We start from the raw sequence: 17,556 nt of genomic DNA on the forward strand, positions 1-17,556 counted from the left end.
TAATTATAGAATATGTATTGTAGTGTATAATGATACCAGAAAATGAGCTGTTTTTGAGTTTTTCTTTTCTTTGACATTGAGCTGCCATGAACTCTTGTATGTCTTGTATACTGTTATTTGTCTAAACTTATCCTTAACTGCAATCACCGACATTAGTCATTTGAGGTTGGACACGTGCTACAAGAATTATCATGTCAAAAAGTTTATTAAGTACAGCCTATAGGCACTAGTCAACAGACGAGCAGAGTGCGCCGACTAGGCTTAGTGCTTTACATTTGGCATGTTAGTGATTTATAATTAACTTTATTATTGCACTGTAAGTGTATTGTTTTTTATAGGCTATCAACAACACGACGTACAGAAGCACATGACTGCCTTAGCCTATTTTAGAGTATTTGTGCAGCATGAACTACTGAGGCTATAACTGACCTAGTACAAGCATTCATATAAAGAAAATGTGTTAACCTGAAATGATGACTCAGAAAACTTTAAACTTTAGGATAATTTTATTGATCACACAGACACTGTAGTCACAACCTAATGACAATACTAAAACAAATAAAGTGACAAACAGATTCATATCTAATGTTGTTAGCTAATAATAGTTAAATGAAATAGCCTAACTTCTAATAAATAACTGCCTAACACAAATGAATAGCCTAACTGCTAGTTTACAACAAGCTATCTCTCTCAGTGTTTTTCAGGGAATCTTCCACTCAATTTGAGCAAATCAGGTAAAGAGGTTGAAAAATGCCTATCCCTGTTTGAAAATGCCCCAAAATTGGGAAACACTCTTTTTTGTTCCTCAGAGAGCTCATACTCGGAGGAGATGCTGGGGATGATGCAAATGAGCTTTAAAGGAATAGTTCACTTTCAAATAAAAATTTCCTGATAATTTACTCACCCCCATGTCATCCAAGATGTCCATGTCCTTCTTTCTTCAGTCGAAAAGAAATTAAGGTTTTTATTGAAAACATTCCAGGATTATTCTCCTTATAGTGGATTTCAATGGTCTCCAAACGGTTGGAGGTCAAAATTACAGTTTCAGTGCAGCTTCAAAGGGCTTTAAACAATACCAGACGCATTCGTTCCGTAAGTTGAATAAGGAAGGTGTAGGACATTCAGCGTAAGCTTTTTGAAGAATACAGAATCGCGTTCTGGTGGAAGCACTTGTGATGCGATCATTTGTGCCTATAAAGCATATACATTTTGATTTTTTTTTTTCGAAAATGACTGATCATTTCCCTAGATAAGACCCTTATTCCTCATCTGGTATTGTTTAAAGCCCTTTGAAGCTGCACTGAAACTAATTTTGACCTTCAACCATTTGGAGACCATTGAAGTCCACTATAAGGAGAATAATCCTGGAATGTTTTCAATAAAAACCTTAATTTCTTTTTGACTGAAGAAAGAAGGACATGGACATCTTGGATGACATGGGGGTGAGTAAATTATCAGGAAATTTTTATTTGAAAGTGGACTAATCCTTTAAAGGGTTAGTTCACCAAAAAAATGAAATTTCTGTCATTAATTACTCACTTTCGTGTTGTTCCAACCCGTAAGACCTTCGTTCATCTTCGGAACACAAATTAAGATGTTTTTGATGAAATCCGAGAGGTTTTTTATCCCCTGTAGAAAGCAACATAATTAGCCCAACACATTCAAGGTCCAGAAAAGTTGTAAAGACATGGTAAAATAGTCAACGTGACTACAGGTTCAACCTAATGTTATGAAGCGACGAGAATACTTTTTGTGTTCGTAAAAACAAAACAAAAGTAATGACTTTATTCAACAATTTCATCTCTCTGGCCAATAATGAGTCGGTGTTCTGATGTAGTACACAGAAGCCTGCACGGTCAAACATCATAGGAGACTGACAGGGGAGAGACGAAATTGTTGAATTTGTTGAAAGTTGTTATTTTTTTGTTTTTGGTCACAAAAAGTATTCTTGTTGCTTCATAACATTAAAGTTGAACCGTTGACTATTTTAATGATGTCTTTACTACTTTTCTGGACCTTGAATGTGGTAATTACATTGCTTTTGGGGGGATAAAAAAAACCTCTCGGATTTCATCAAAAATATCTTAATTTGAGTTCTGAAGATGAACGAAGGTCTTACAGATGTGGAATGACATGAGGGTGAGTAATTAATGACAGAAATTTTGGTAACATTTTACAATAAGGGTACATGAATAATCAGCTTTGTCATGAACATTACTGGATGGCACAGGATTAGTTGATCCTCCACATCAAATGTAGAAAACACTAAATACACTAATAACTGATCTTAAAAGGTATTTATCTGTTTTGTGTTGTTCTCTTTCCCTTCAAACTAATCCTACTGCAACTTATGCGCAGCTAAATAAAAAATAAAAATTCATAACCCACAAAGAACATTTGTGGAACAGTTCCCAAAGATACGTCCAAACAGATCATGGTCAGAACGTTTGCTGGGATCAGTTCAATCTCTATCCACACGCAGGCCATGATGATACTGTACCTCCATTCTCTGGCTTCTTGAAAAGCCACACATCACTTTACTGGGCTGAATACTAGTTGTGTATTTGATAGCAAGTTTGAAATAAATCATGTGCCGAATTTAGTAAGTAGTCAACAGTGAATTAATTATGATTAGGCCCTCTCAATGATGAGATGATATTAGTTAATAATGAGTTAGTAATGATTGGGCCCCTCAAAGTAAAGTCATGACACAATGATGCACTAACAAAACATTAAATAAAATATGATTAAACATGCAGTAAGTGTCATTCTTATTCCTTTACACCACCAGTACAAAAAACAAAGATAAAGGTTATTTGGAGTTATTTTATTATTTTATTTACATCAAACAAATATGGACTCAAAAGAAAGTCCAAATATACCTGTAAAGACCGGTAAAGACACATAAGGAACGTTTACAATCAAATATGGCGGGTCCACAAGCTAATGCTAATCGAAGCATATACAATTAAAGAACAAAACAATAATTACGGTAACAGTTACATAACTTCCTGAAAAATCACAATACAACACACATACAAACATGACTTTAATTATCAATATGGTTTACCAAATCAGTCAACATTTATTAGATTAAAATGATCTATGTAATTAATGGCAAAATAATCATGCACCATTTTAATTATTTGTGTCACATTAATTTTTAGAGTAGTCACCTTTATTTCTATAATGCTTTATACAATACAGGTTGTTTAAAGCAGCATACAGTGATCAACAGGAAAATAATGATTCAGTAATGCAAACAGAGTTTAATTCTGCTGTAAAGTCATCTTTGAAACTATCTGTATTGTATAAAGCACTATAAAAATAAAGCTGACATGACTAGATATTTAATGCATTAATTAACATTTGGGGTAAACTAAATCAAACAGTATCTATAAGAATAAATAATTAGGTATCTGACTTTGAATTAAACGTGAATAAATAGTGTCAAAATTTAAACTATAATACCATAATGCCTACAGCTTTGTGACAAATAATTAGAAGGTTGCATGATTATTTTGCCATTAATTACATAGATCCATCTAATATCTAATCAAGCGTGGAAAATAGACTAATAACTACCACTAATAAATTGAATTTGAGCTAAACCGTTTTCTTTTTTTATTGTTCATTTATGTTTAGACATAACTACATTTCTTCCCGGGACTACAGTATGTAGGGTTTGTTTCTGGTGGGACGCTCATTAGTGGTGCACTCTGGTGAACTGAATAATTAAAAACTAGTTTAAATGAGTAAATCTTCTATAAATATGTTTTAATATTAATTTTCTTTTCTGACATACTTCAGTGCTTGTTAAAACACACTAGATATGCTTATACTGTGCATTTTGAGCACTTTTTGTGTGAAATCATATTTATTTTGTCCATCAAAGTTGTACTTTCACTTTAATTGAGCGTCAGCAGCGCAGCAAAAATAGACCCAGCGCCGAAACGATCGCGGCACTGCTGCTTCTGCTCTGCTCCTGCAACGCGCTGCCGTGCAGCCTCTGCGTGCGGTGTAAATGCTCTCATCTGTTAACATGGGCGCCGAAAAAAATACGCGCTGCTTACGCTCTGCAAACGCGCGCGGTGTGAACCCGGCCTAACGTGCCGAGCGAGCACCAGAGTGCACCACTAATGAGCGTCCCACCAGAAACAAACCCTACATACTGTAGTCCCGGGAAGAAATGTAGTTATGTCTAAACATAAATGAACAATAAAAAAAGAAAACGGTTTAGATCAAATTCAATTTATTAGTGGTAGTTATTAGTCTATTTTCCACGCTTGATTAGATATTAGATAGATCTATGTAATTAATGGCAAAATAATCATGCAACCTTCTAATTATTTGTCACAAAGCTGTAGGCATTGTGGTATTATAGTTTAAATTTTGACACTATTTATTCACGTTTAATTCAAAGTCAGATACCTAATTATTTATTCTTATAGATACTGTTTGATTTAGTTTACCCCAAATGTTAATTAATGCATTACATATCTAGTCATGTCAGCTTTATTTTTATAGTGCTTTATACAATACAGATAGTTTCAAAGATGACTTTACAGCAGAATTAAACTCTGTTTGCATTACTGAATCATTATTTTCCTGTTGATCACTGTATGCTGCTTTAAACAACCTGTATTGTATAAAGCATTATAGAAATAAAGGTGACTACTCTAAAAATTAATGTGACACAAATAATTAAAATGGTGCATGATTATTTTGCCATTAATTACATAGATCATTTTAATCTAATAAATGTTGACTGATTTGGTAAACCATATTGATAATTAAAGTCATGTTTGTATGTGTGTTGTATTGTGATTTTTCAGGAAGTTATGTAACTGTTACCGTAATTATTGTTTTGTTCTTTAATTGTATATGCTTCGATTAGCATTAGCTTGTGGACCCGCCATATTTGATTGTAAACGTTCCTTATGTGTCTTTACCGGTCTTTACAGGTATATTTGGACTTTCTTTTGAGTCCATATTTGTTTGATGTAAATAAAATAATAAAATAACTCCAAATAACCTTTATCTTTGTTTTTTGTACTGGTGGTGTAAAGGAATAAGAATGACACTTACTGCATGTTTAATCATATTTTATTTAATGTTTTGTTAGTGCATCATTGTGTCATGACTTTACTTTGAGGGGCCCAATCATTACTAACTCATTATTAACTAATATCATCTCATCATTGAGAGGGCCTAATCATAATTAATTCACTGTTGACTACTTACTAAATTCGGCACATGATTTATTTCAAACTTGCTATCAAATACACAACTAGTATTCAGCCCAGTAAAGTGATGTGCGGTGTGAACCCGGTCTTAGTTGTGTTGCTATAGCTGGCATTTTAATCTAATGAATGTTGTCTGCTTTGGTAAACGTCTCCGGTTACCTAACGTAACCTCGGTTCCCTGAGAAGAAGGAACGAGACACTGCATCACCGAAGGTGGCTCAATGGGGTTATCCTCTCCTTCCTCGAATCTAATGAAGCCTTATGAAATCCCGCAGGTGAGAAATTGCCCACCAATGGCGTTTAAGCATGCGAAATAAAGGCGGGCTCCCCCGCATTATAGAGCGGCGCTGAATGCCACTGCCTCAGAATCTTGAACTGAAGCAGAGTGCTGTCGACAAAGACTCTGAGCTAAGTAACACGGCAGCGTACGCAGTGTCTCGTTCCCTCTTCTCAGGGAACCGAGGTTACGTTAGGTAACCGGAGATGTTCCCTTTTCGAGTCGGTCTCTCGACACTGCGTCACCGAAGGTGGTGCTATGGGGACCTATACAATCCCGCCGTGTTAATAGCGAAGGAATAGAGCAACTGCAAGCCAAGCCGTTGACCTAGCTAAAAGTACTTCATGCAACGGAGACCTCATAAGCTCAGCAGCATAGCGGCTATAAGAGCAAGTTGCATAAGCATGGGCTATTGCAAACACATCGCAGAGTAAAGGACAGTGGTCTTGCCTGCATCCTGGATTAACCATACACACACTGCCAGCATTCATGCAGCAGCGACACCGGTGCTGTCATGAACATAATACAAGTGTGGTAACACCGTGTAGACAAATCACGAAGGCAGCAGTACTGGTGCCAATCACTCAATCAGTCATTACACGATTTAGTCGAACACTGCCAGCTCGGTGGCTGCAACAGCTTAAGATGAATGCTGAACATTGATTCAGTTAGCCTGATTCCCACACGGACAATACATGCGTTGCAAGGAACATCCATGTTATAAATTTTACCGTACAGGCCATAGCAACATGCATAGGTGCCTCATAGCCAACCTGGCATAGGTTTTCCACTGTAAGACTTGATTTTCCTGCTAAGACAAAAACTGAGATCAAGCACCCTGCAATAAAGCAATAAAACTCATCTGGAGAGAATATCTCAAAGAAAGAGCATAGGACAACGCCTTGCCCTCACACATCTACAGGATGCAATAGCCCTCCCCCCAACACACACACACACACACACACACCCTCCTTCCTTTCCCCCTGACTCAAGTCACTGAAAGTTCTCCAAGAAGTATAATGTATCTGGTGTATCTATTGTTTAGTCCTTTCATGTTTGGTATCATTTTAAATGTCTCAGTGCGATTGGTAAAATGGTCTCAATTTCACAGCAGTCACTGGTATTATGAAGAAGACTGAAAACTAAGGATAATTCTGTTCTCCTTTTGGGTGTTGAAAAACCCACTCCTCTCCCCCAAAACAGGTGTTGGTGTGATAAATATTTACAACTCTTTTGTTCTGGTCTGTATATAAGGTAAAGTTCAAAGCAGTCATGCGGGATTTTCTGTAGCCAGAAGCCCCCACACAGTGGTGGACAAGTGTCTTCAAACACTAATCCACCACTGTGTGCATGTGCATTTCAGTTGATGTTATGCATTTATTATTTCTGAATTGGCTTCTAATTGTCCAACTATGTAATTGGCATGATACATTTTTACTTGACAAATAAAATGTTATATTTGATTTACTCTGGATTCTTCTGAAATCATTATGACCAGTAGATTATGGAGTCCGTCATTTCCGTAAATCTGCGTCAGGACAGGTCAAGCCAGAGAGCCCCATGAAAGGAGCATATTGGCACATCATGGGACTTTTTGAGTTTGTCTGTTATTGAATTAGCAAGTTGCAGTATCGTGACTAAGAAAACTGTATTTTTGTATGAACAAGCATGTGGCGGTTCGACTCCAATACATTAGTTAACTCTGCATCCTCTGACTAGATCATAAACTGGCGAATTTATGTCCGTGAGAACACAGTCGGCCGATATGAATTTCTCTAAGCGATGATGAGACCATAATGAACGAATAATTGAAATTATGAGATACCCAGAATAATCAAAAATCAAAATTAATACATAACAAATGATTAATTTCCAATTGGGAACAAAACCTAAGAGTAATAATCATTTAAAATTGGAGTCAGATTAAACGAGTGAAATTAAGTGAACTTCACAGATGCGCTGAAAAGGCATACACGCGTTAACCTTCGCCCAGGCCGTCGGATTCCGTTTTTGGGCCGATGCGGGGTTCCTTACACCACAAAGGTTATTACCTGTGTGGAAGAAAACACAAATGATGACGGATAAATTGTCTGCGCTTTTACACCATGAATCTGACCAAAAAGAGATACACATCAGGCACAATGATATAATCCAGCTGCACAGCGAAACGATCCTGACAAGCAGGCCATTATTGCTTCTGACGCCCGCAACGAGAGGGGGACGTGAGAACAGACATAAGAGAGATGACAGAGCACGTCCAACTACACACAGTCGAGCAACGCTGGACTAATGAAATGCAGAGCGTGGAATAATAAGCAACAACATATTGGTGCATACACATTAAACCAGTTCTTACGATTGCTACAGTCGTAGCGCTTTAGAAATAATAGAAAACAGAAAGCTGTGTCGTGAAAGCATCAGTTTGCATATGCCGTTGCTAATCGTGCGAGCAGTGGCGCTGTATATCGGTCTAAACAAGCTAGTTGAGACACGGCCAGAGAGGGGCATGGCCATGAAGCCTTTCAGACATTTAATGGCTGCTCAGTCGTCTTCCCCTGCACAGACAGATATGCGGTTGCGAAAAAAGGGAATTTCCAGGTTGTAAAACTTGTCTACAGCTGTCACGCTGCAAACGGAACAGTCATTGCTCGAAGGCAACTAGTTCTGATTACAAAAGGCGGCGTTACGGCCACAAACGTTCTCTGGATTCATAGCTGTCTCAGGCCCTATGCAAGGGGCTGAGGCGTGGCTAGACAACAGTCGCATAGAGTGTTCTTTGCAGAGAGACTTGGCGTTGGAAACAGAGGTATAGCCTTTTCTAGTGCATCATGAGGGCTATGGCCAGCATGAAGTGAATAGTGACTAGTGTAAGCAACACTACACTCCTTTATGAAACAACGACCAGCCGGCGTTTAACATAGAAGGCAAAGAATAGCGCAGCACCAGCATACGTAGCATACGCAACACACTTCCTCACAAGGCCAATAGTATCATAGAAGCGAAAAACGGCGGCCACGCCACGGTCACTTTAATATACTGCAACAGCAATGCTGCGGGAGCAGAATTAAATCCCGCCAAGCGAGAGGTGAACATACTGGGCAAGTATCTACTCCAATCATAGAGTAGAACAACAGCCAATAGCGTCGCCGCTAGGAGTGTTGAGATAGGCAGAGCCAGGCCAATGAGCTGCCAGCTCAAGTCCACTGAAATTTGCATATCACCTAGAATAGCTGGATGTGCTGAATAATACAGGGCAGCATACAACAGAAATCACATATCAGTGTGCGCAAAAGCACAGCGTTAACAGCCAAAGCGGTAACAACTGCACAGATGTAGTCAACAGACAGAATAGCAGGTTGCGCCGAATACAGGGTACTATAATAACAGATTTCACATATCAGTGTACACATAAGCACAGCATTAACAGCCAAAGCGGTAACAACTGTACAGACGTAGTCAATAGAAGACAGAAAATAGCAGACTGGGCTGAATACAGGGCAGCATAATAACAGAAATCACATATCAGTGTGCGGAAAAGCACAGCGTTAACAGCCGAAGCGGTAACAACTATACAGACGTAGTCAATAGATAGAGTAGGAGAATACGTGAGGTTAAACACTCATCGAAAGCATTTGAGACGCCAGGACGACACATCCAATCCCAGATAGCAAACGGATGTGGGCCACTTCAGGCAATGATGCAGCACTGCAGGCCTTCTTATGGCCTGGACAAAATGTATGTGAGCCTTAAGTGGCCCGCAAGTAACATGGCAAATATGGCCCAAATATTTCAAATCACATGTGGGCCTTTTTAGGCAAAGATGTGGCACTTACAGCAATGTGTAATCAGAATGTGAGCCTGAAGTGGCCAATGTGATAAATAATGAATATGGCCCAAATATCACAAACCAAATGTGGGCCATCTTTGGCAAAAATGTGGCACAATCAACAATGGCTAATCTGGGTGTAAACCAAATATGGCCCACATATGCTGCAGCAAATGTGGCCCAGTTATCTTAAAACACAACTGGGCCAGTTTTGGCAAAGATGTGGCAAAGTAATCACTGGCGATTCTGAATGTGAACTTAAAGTGGCCCACACATTGCATAACAAATATGGCCCAAATACATTAATCCAACTTTGGACCACGTTTGGCAAAGGTAGGGCACAGTCAGCACTGGCTAACCAGGGTGTGAGTCCAAACTGGCCCACATATAATGCAGCAAATGTGGCCCAGTTATCTTAAAACATATCTGGGCCAGTTTTGGCAAAGATGAGGGACAGTAACGACTGGCAAATCTGAATGTGAACCTAAAGTGGCCCACACACAGCATAACAAATATGGCCTGAATACATTACTCCAGCTTTGGACCACATTTGGCAAATGTACGGCACAGTCAGCACTGACTAACCAGGGTGTGAGTCCAAACTGGCCCACATATAATGCAGCAGATGTACTCAGTACTGTGCATCTTGCCACCTAGTGGACTCTTCTGTACAGCTTGCGCATGCGCTGTTGCACACGCACCGTCCGCACAGTCTCGAAATTTGGCGAAATTTGGTATGGCTTGCTTGTGGCCCAAATCTGGCCAACAGGAGTGGACCGCCTAAGTGCCGTCATTCCATGCGGTATGTGGGCCAGAGCAAAGAGGTTGGATCTGGCGCACTCTTGGCACTTTCATGTGGCCCACATTTGGCAGGAATGATGGCACTTGGGTGGTCCGCTCCTGTTTGCCAGATTTGGGCCACAAGAAAGCCACAGTTATGTCGCATGTCAGCCATGAACAAAACAAATGAAGCAGAACTGGCCCACATCTGGGCAACAGTTCATTTTAATTCTGGCCCAGATCCAACACCTTGCTCTGGCCCACATAACACATGGAATGATGGCACTTGGGCAGTCCACTCCTGTTTGCCAGATTTGGGCCACAAGCAATCCATACCAATGCCACATGTCAGCCATAAACAATACGAATAAAGCAGAACTGGCCCTAATCTGGGCAACAGTTCATTTTAATTCCAGCCCAGATCCAACACCTTGCTCTGGCCCACATACCGCGTTGAATGATGGCACTTGAGCGGTCCACTCCTGTTTGCAAGATCTGGGCCACAAGCAAGCCTTGGAAATGCCACACGTAAGCCACTAACAAACCAAATAATAAACAGAACTGACCCTAATGTGGGCCACAGTTGATTTTTATTTTAACCCTGGTCTTTCTCACGTTCCTCATATGGCCCACATGCTGCCTAGAATGGTGACATTTTGGCAACACATTACGAATAAAGCAGAACTGGCCCACATCTGGACAACAGCAAGATGTTGGATCTGGACCAGAATTAAAATGAACTGTTGCCCAGATGTGGGCCAGTTCTGCTTCATTTGTTTTGTTCATGGCTGACATGCGGCATTACTGCGGCTTGCTTGTGGCCCAAATCTGGAAAACAGGAGCGGACCGCCCAAGTGCCATCATTCCTGCCAAAAGTGGGCCAAAGGAAAGTGTCAAGTTTGTGCCAGATCTGGGCCACAAGCAATCCATACCAATGCCGCATGTCAGCCATAAACAAAACTAATAAAGCAGAACTGGCCCACATCTGGGCAACAGCAAGGTGTTGGATCTGGGCCAGAATTAAAATGATCTGTTGCCCAGATGTGGGCCAGTTCTGCTTCATTTGTTTTGTTCATGGCTGACATGTGGCATTACTGTGGCTTGCTTGTGGCCCAAATCTGGAAAACAGGAGTGGACCGCCCAAGTGCCATCATTCCTGCCAAAAGTGGGCCAAAGGAAATTGTCAAGTTTGTGCCAGATCTGGGCCACATCAATTTTGCTATCTGGGAACTTGAAAAACCCGGCGAAGGTGTTCTGTGAAGACCAGCCGGCAGCAAAACATATAACCCGGATAGACGTGCTATAGACTAGGCCCATGAGGAGGTGATAGCCTTCATAGAGTGAGCTCTGATGTTAAGGGGGTCATTCCTGTCCCTGGCTCACATAAGCCCAAGCGATAGCGTTCACTATCAGTGAGAGAGCCTCTGCATTCGGAGCGTCAGCGTCATGTGAGATTTGACGGCTCAGGAGACAAAGCGAGCGGGAAAATGACCCGCTATGAAGGAAGTAGAAAGTGAATAAAGCACTCTGCCCAGTCTCGGTCGGAGTGCCGGCCATTTGCTATTTTGTACATGACTGACCACTGCACTGAGACAGGAGCTGCATCTGTTGTATATCTGTTCTTAGCGCATTCAGATGTCTCATACCGCTCTACTGAATTAAATCAGTCGCACACTTGACAGTTTTCTGGATGGCAACTTTTACTTCCTTATGCGCACCTCATAAACTTAACATCCAGTCCCATAATGCACATAGATCTTAAAGATACAGACCATCATTCTAATATGTGACATCCCCTCCAAAGTCAGATAGAGACCTTTAACACTTAACTGTTGTCTCTGTACTTTCTAAACACACACACACACACACACACAAAAACATGCTTATCTATGATTTTCACATTACTCTACTTTCTTGTTATTTATCAAACCATGAACAAGTCAGTAACATTGTCTACATCCAACCTGCACTGACACATTTAACCAATGACATAGTCAGCAATTGTTTGAAGCAATTTCCTTTTTCTTTGGAGCTTGACATATGTCATGTCTTTGTGACACTCAGCCATATGCACAGAGTCCTCTGACCTTATCTGTTGGTCTGAGTTCGTAGAACAGTTAACCTCTCCTAATGTCTTGCTACTTTGTTCGTTTCCTTTCTCCCTCTCCACATCTTTCTTCACAAATGTTGTGTTGCGACTGTACTGGGCTCCAGTGGGTGACTCAACAGTTATTTTGTTCCCAGCTTTGCTGACCACCATATGAGGTGTTGCCTTGAAAGGTGTGGTAAACTTGTCCATCTTATCCTGCCTTATAAGACCCCGATCTCCAACAGCTAAATTTGAGTACTCTGCTTTGTGCTGTTCATCTGCATACAGTTTATACTTCCCTTTTTTCTCAGCATCATGGTCTTGAACTTCGAGATCTTTGTCCACTGATGTGAGTTCAGGAAGCTTACCTCTCATTTTCCATTTAAACAGAAGTTCAGCAGGGCTTTTGCTTGTTGTGTTATGTACAATTCCTCTGTACACTGTAGCATATTTCCGAAGTTCCTTTTGCCAGTCAAGTCCTTCTGACTGTGCGATTCGGATTTGTTTCATGATAGAAGCATTCTGGCGCTCAACTTCACCATTCGCTTGAGCCCATTTAGGTGTTGTTTTCAGGTGTCTGATTCCATTTTCCTCACAGAAGCTCTTGAATTTGTCTGATTTAAATTGAGGGCCATTGTCTGATTTTATTGTGACAGGAAGTCCATGTCGGCTAAATATGTTCTCCAGGCTGTCAATCACTTTTGCAGTCGTGGTTGAGGTTAAAATGTCATACTTATAATATCTATTGTAGTAATCCACCACGACTAGGATTGAGTGTTTTGAAGGCAGGGGACCCAGTAAATCTACTGCTAGATCTTGCCATGGTCCATCTGGCAATGGTAAGGGTCGCAATGCTTCTGGCACATCTGGACGAGAGACAATTTGACAGCCATGGCAAGACTTACAATATCTCTCGGCAGCCCTGTCCATGCCAGGCCACCATACTTTGGTCCTCAGGTGTTGCTTGGTCCCGACAATACCTATGTGTCCCTCATGAGCAAGTGCCAGTGTTCGTGGTTGTAATATTTTTGGAAGAACAATGCACGTTCCACATAGGACTAGAAAACCTACCGCACACAGCTCACCAGCAACAGCTGCATATGTCATACAGTTTTCAAAGTGTCCGCTTTCAATAGCTTTTCTCACCTCTATCAGTTCTGGATCATTTTCCGACGCCTCTTCCACTTCCCTAGTGGTAAGGGCTCTCGGGGCGGCATTAATGGCTACAAATCTCACATATTCATCCGAATCATGCAAGTGCTTTTCTCTCATTGCTGTGATTCCAAGAAGTTGTAAGGTTGAAGACGCAAGACTCATCACTCAATGTGGGCACAGGGCTTAGAGCGTGGACTGTAGATTGACTCTAATGGCTTATGGTCTGTGACCAGGTCAAATTGTCTTCCATAGACATATGGGTGAAGCTTCTCACAGGCCCATACAAGTGCAAGGGCCTCCTTCTCAGTCTGGGAGTACCGTCTCTCACAGTCTGATAGGTTTCTACTAATGTAGCACACTGGCACCATTTGTCCTTTTTGACGCTGCGTCAATACAGCCCCCAACCCTACAGGACTGGCATCAGCTGTAACCTGGGTCGGTGCATCTTTGTCAAAATATGCTAAAGTTCCTGATTTTGCGAGTTCTTCTTTAAGAGTGTTAAATGCACTTTTCTGTTCAGGACCAAAGACAAATTTTGAGTCTTTTCTGGTAAGACATCTCAAGGGCTCTGCCAAGGTTGCAAATTGTGGAATAAATCTGCTACTGTAATTGACGAGTCCAAGAAAACTCCGAACTTCTGAGGCATTCTATGGTTCTCGAGCCTCCACCACAGCCCTGACTCTCTCCTCAGTGGGCCCAATACCCTTCTGTGTGAGCAGAATCCCCATAAAGTTTAAGCGATCTATACTGAACTGACCTTTTTCAGGATTCAGAGTTAGTCCACATTCAGGCTTTTGGAACAATCACAACTGGGTTAACCCATGGGGTAGGCCCATTCACTTCTTCAAAAATGTCCATTTTTAAGATTTCTTTTCTTCCACAGGACCCCTTAAATGGAATGGAATCTGCCTTAAAGGCTGGGCCACTGGCTGTACCTTTGGGTCTATGTATAAACTGATTTGTTTGGTTTTTAGCTTACCAACTCCTTGAAACACCTCGGGGTATTGTGAATGGACTGACTTTTTGAGGTCTGTTATAGCAGCAACATTTGCGCTGATCTTCATGACTCCAAGTTTCATGGCAGTGTCTCTCCCTAACAGCGGTTCTCCCATCCCTTTGATGACGATGAATTCAGTATATACCGTCCGGCTGTCTGTTCTTGCTTCGCACTTGAAAGCTCCCTTCAATGGCAATGGCTGATTGGACGAGTAAGAGAACAGTTTCTTCTCTATTTCTGGGATGTATGAATGGCATTTGATATTCTTTGCTTTCAGTTCCTCCCATGTTCTTTCATCAATGATATTACTAGTCGGAAGTCTACAAGCATTTTTAAATTAACATTTCCCAAGCAGACATTTAGTCTCTCAGCCATGTAATCGTCTTGGATGACAAATGCATATTCAGCTTGCCTTTTAACTTGGTTAACTGCTTGCTGCTTCACATTTTTGGTTTTGCACATTTTTGAGAAACGGTCTCGTCCTTTACATTTGTGACATGTCTGACCACTCGCCAGACATTTTAAATCTCGTCCTAAATGATCGGTTTTTCCGCATCTGTAAAATTGTTTGTTCTGCTTACTGCATTCAGCTTGCTGCTTTCTCTTGAATTTTTCTTTCATCCTTCCTCTTTTTTTCCAGAGGCAATTCACAGACTCAGTGTCAGGTTTTGATGCATCATTTACTGATGATGCACCCATCTGTTCCTCTATCCGTTTACAGAGGGCGGCAACCTCCAACGCACGATCGAGCGTGAGGTTAGGTCCTTCCTCCAAAAGTTTACGCTGCACGTATGTTGATGTGCATTTCCCTACGATAGAATCTCTGATTTGATTATTCATGTCATCCGCGAATGCACGGTCTCTTGCTGCCTGTCTGAGACGTGTTGTGAACTGTTGAATTGTCTCGCCTGGGTTTTGGGAGAGTTTATAAAATGACTGCCTTGCATATTCACTCGTGGCACAAAGTATGCATTCAAGGCTGCAACGGCCACGTTATAATCGGCAGCATCTCCCGTATATGTCAACGTGGAGAATATATCTTGAACATCAGTTCCAGTGTGATGCAGAAGAAGTGCCCTGCGCCGCTGACGAACTGTCTCTGCGACATCTTCTTCAATTATAAGTCCTTTACCGTCGGCATAAAGTTCAAACGATGTCAGCTATCTTGTCCATCTTGAACCAAGAGTCGCGGGATCTTTGTAACACTCAAACGCAGGCTGCATCCTCGTTGCCAATGTTGTATATCTGTTCTTAGTGCAATCAGATGTCTCTCATATGCTCTACTGAATTAAATCAGTCACAAACTTGACTGGATGGTTTTCTGGATGGCAACTTTTACTTCCTTATGCACACCTCATAAACTTAACATCCGGTCCCATAATGCATAGTGCACTTAGATCTGAGACAGGGGCTGTTTATCGTGAGAGTGTCTGGGAATTTTGTCATCTGTACACGACAGACCGCTGCACTAATACATGGGCTATACATATCATGTGAGCACAGGGAAATTTTGTCCTCCGTACACGAGAGACCACTGCACTGATACAGGGGCTATACATATCGTGTGAGTGCTGAGAATTTTATCTTTTATACATGACAGACCGCTGCACTGAGACAGGGGCTGTTTATCGTGTGAGTGCAGGGTCCCCCGAACATGATAGACCGCCGTACTGAGACAGGGGGCTGTTTATTGTGTGAGTGGTGCTTTCTGTACACAGTAGGCCGCACCTCTGAGGTGAGGGGCTGCTTATCGTGTGAATGATGCACATATAGATGATGAAGGGCCATGCAAGACCTGTGCCGACATGAGAACCCTAGCAGCAGTTTCCGCACTCGGTTCACCACTCTCCCACGGGGGAGAGCATGATGAGCCGGGCTTATGATGAAAAGCTGTTTTTCTTATTACTGCTGCTCGGCGTCGTGGTCCACCGCTGTTATTGAGGGCAGACAGACTCACGCAGCGCTGCTCCTGAAAGGGCATCATCCAGGCAGAAACGCCACGGTCCAGAGGCACTTTTCTGAGGAAAAAGTGTCATACTTACCGGAACGCTACAGGTTGGAGCAACCATCCTAGGCACCATCCTAGGCAATGAGCGTACAACAACGGCGAGCTGAGATGGCTTCTTGTACCTGAAAGAAAAGATTCTGAGGCAATGGCATTCAGAGCCGCCCTATAATGTGGGGGAGCCCGCCTTTATTTCACGTGCTTGAACGGCATTGGCGGGCGATTTCTCACCTGCGAGATTTCATAAGGCTTCATTAGATTCGAGGAAGGAGAAGATCTTCGGTGACGCAGTGTTGAGAGACCGACTCGAAAGCGAACTGAATTGATAATTAAAGTCATGTTTGTATGTGTTTTGTATTGGGATTTTTCAGGAAGTTATGTACCATAACTGCATTGTTTTGTCGTTTAATTGTATATGCTTCGATTAGCTTTAGCTTGGTGTAAAGGAATAAGAATGACACTCTTACTGCATGTTTAATTTTATTAATTTTATTTCATGTTTTGTTAGTGCATCATTGTGTCGTGACTTTACTTTGAGGGGCCCATTTTAACTCATTCACGAGTTCACACTTACAAATAATCAGATAGTAAATAATATGAGTAGTAGTATGCGTATTTGGCGTGCTGTCCGAGGAGAGGGCTCAGAGCTTGGTATTTTGGCCCGAACCCAGAGTACTCCCCCCGTATTCTGGTTAGGAAAGTAACCAGGCAAGTGTGAGGAAACGGGGTGGTGGAGGGATGCTGTAAAACTGTCGAGTAATATGGGTGAGTCGACTGTCTATATATATGCTTTCACTCATGCTGATTGGGTAGATATGTTGATTACTGTTTGCTAACAGCTGGCTGAAATGACGTGATGATTAGTCAGATTATTTGAATGTTGCTCCTCCCGAATTTTGTTAATAAAACATAATTTCATGAGTTCACACTTACAAATAATCAGATAGTAAATAGTATGAGTAGTAGTATGCGTATTTGGCGTGCTGTCCGAGGAGAGGGCTCCGAGCTCGGTATTTTGGCCCGAACCCAGAGTGTAGCGGCCCTTCGGCTTCGAAAAAAAGAGGCAGAGAGTTTTTGACGGGTGCCTTCGATTTATTTTTCTCAGATACAATAAACTTCATTGCTGAAGTATTCGTTGTCTCAATTCTTTGTTGCAAATTCTCTCCATGCATCATAACAAT

The sequence above is a fragment of the Ctenopharyngodon idella genome, chromosome 11 (assembly GCF_019924925.1).
Source record: "Ctenopharyngodon idella isolate HZGC_01 chromosome 11, HZGC01, whole genome shotgun sequence".
NCBI classification, from domain to species: domain Eukaryota; kingdom Metazoa; phylum Chordata; class Actinopteri; order Cypriniformes; family Xenocyprididae; genus Ctenopharyngodon; species Ctenopharyngodon idella.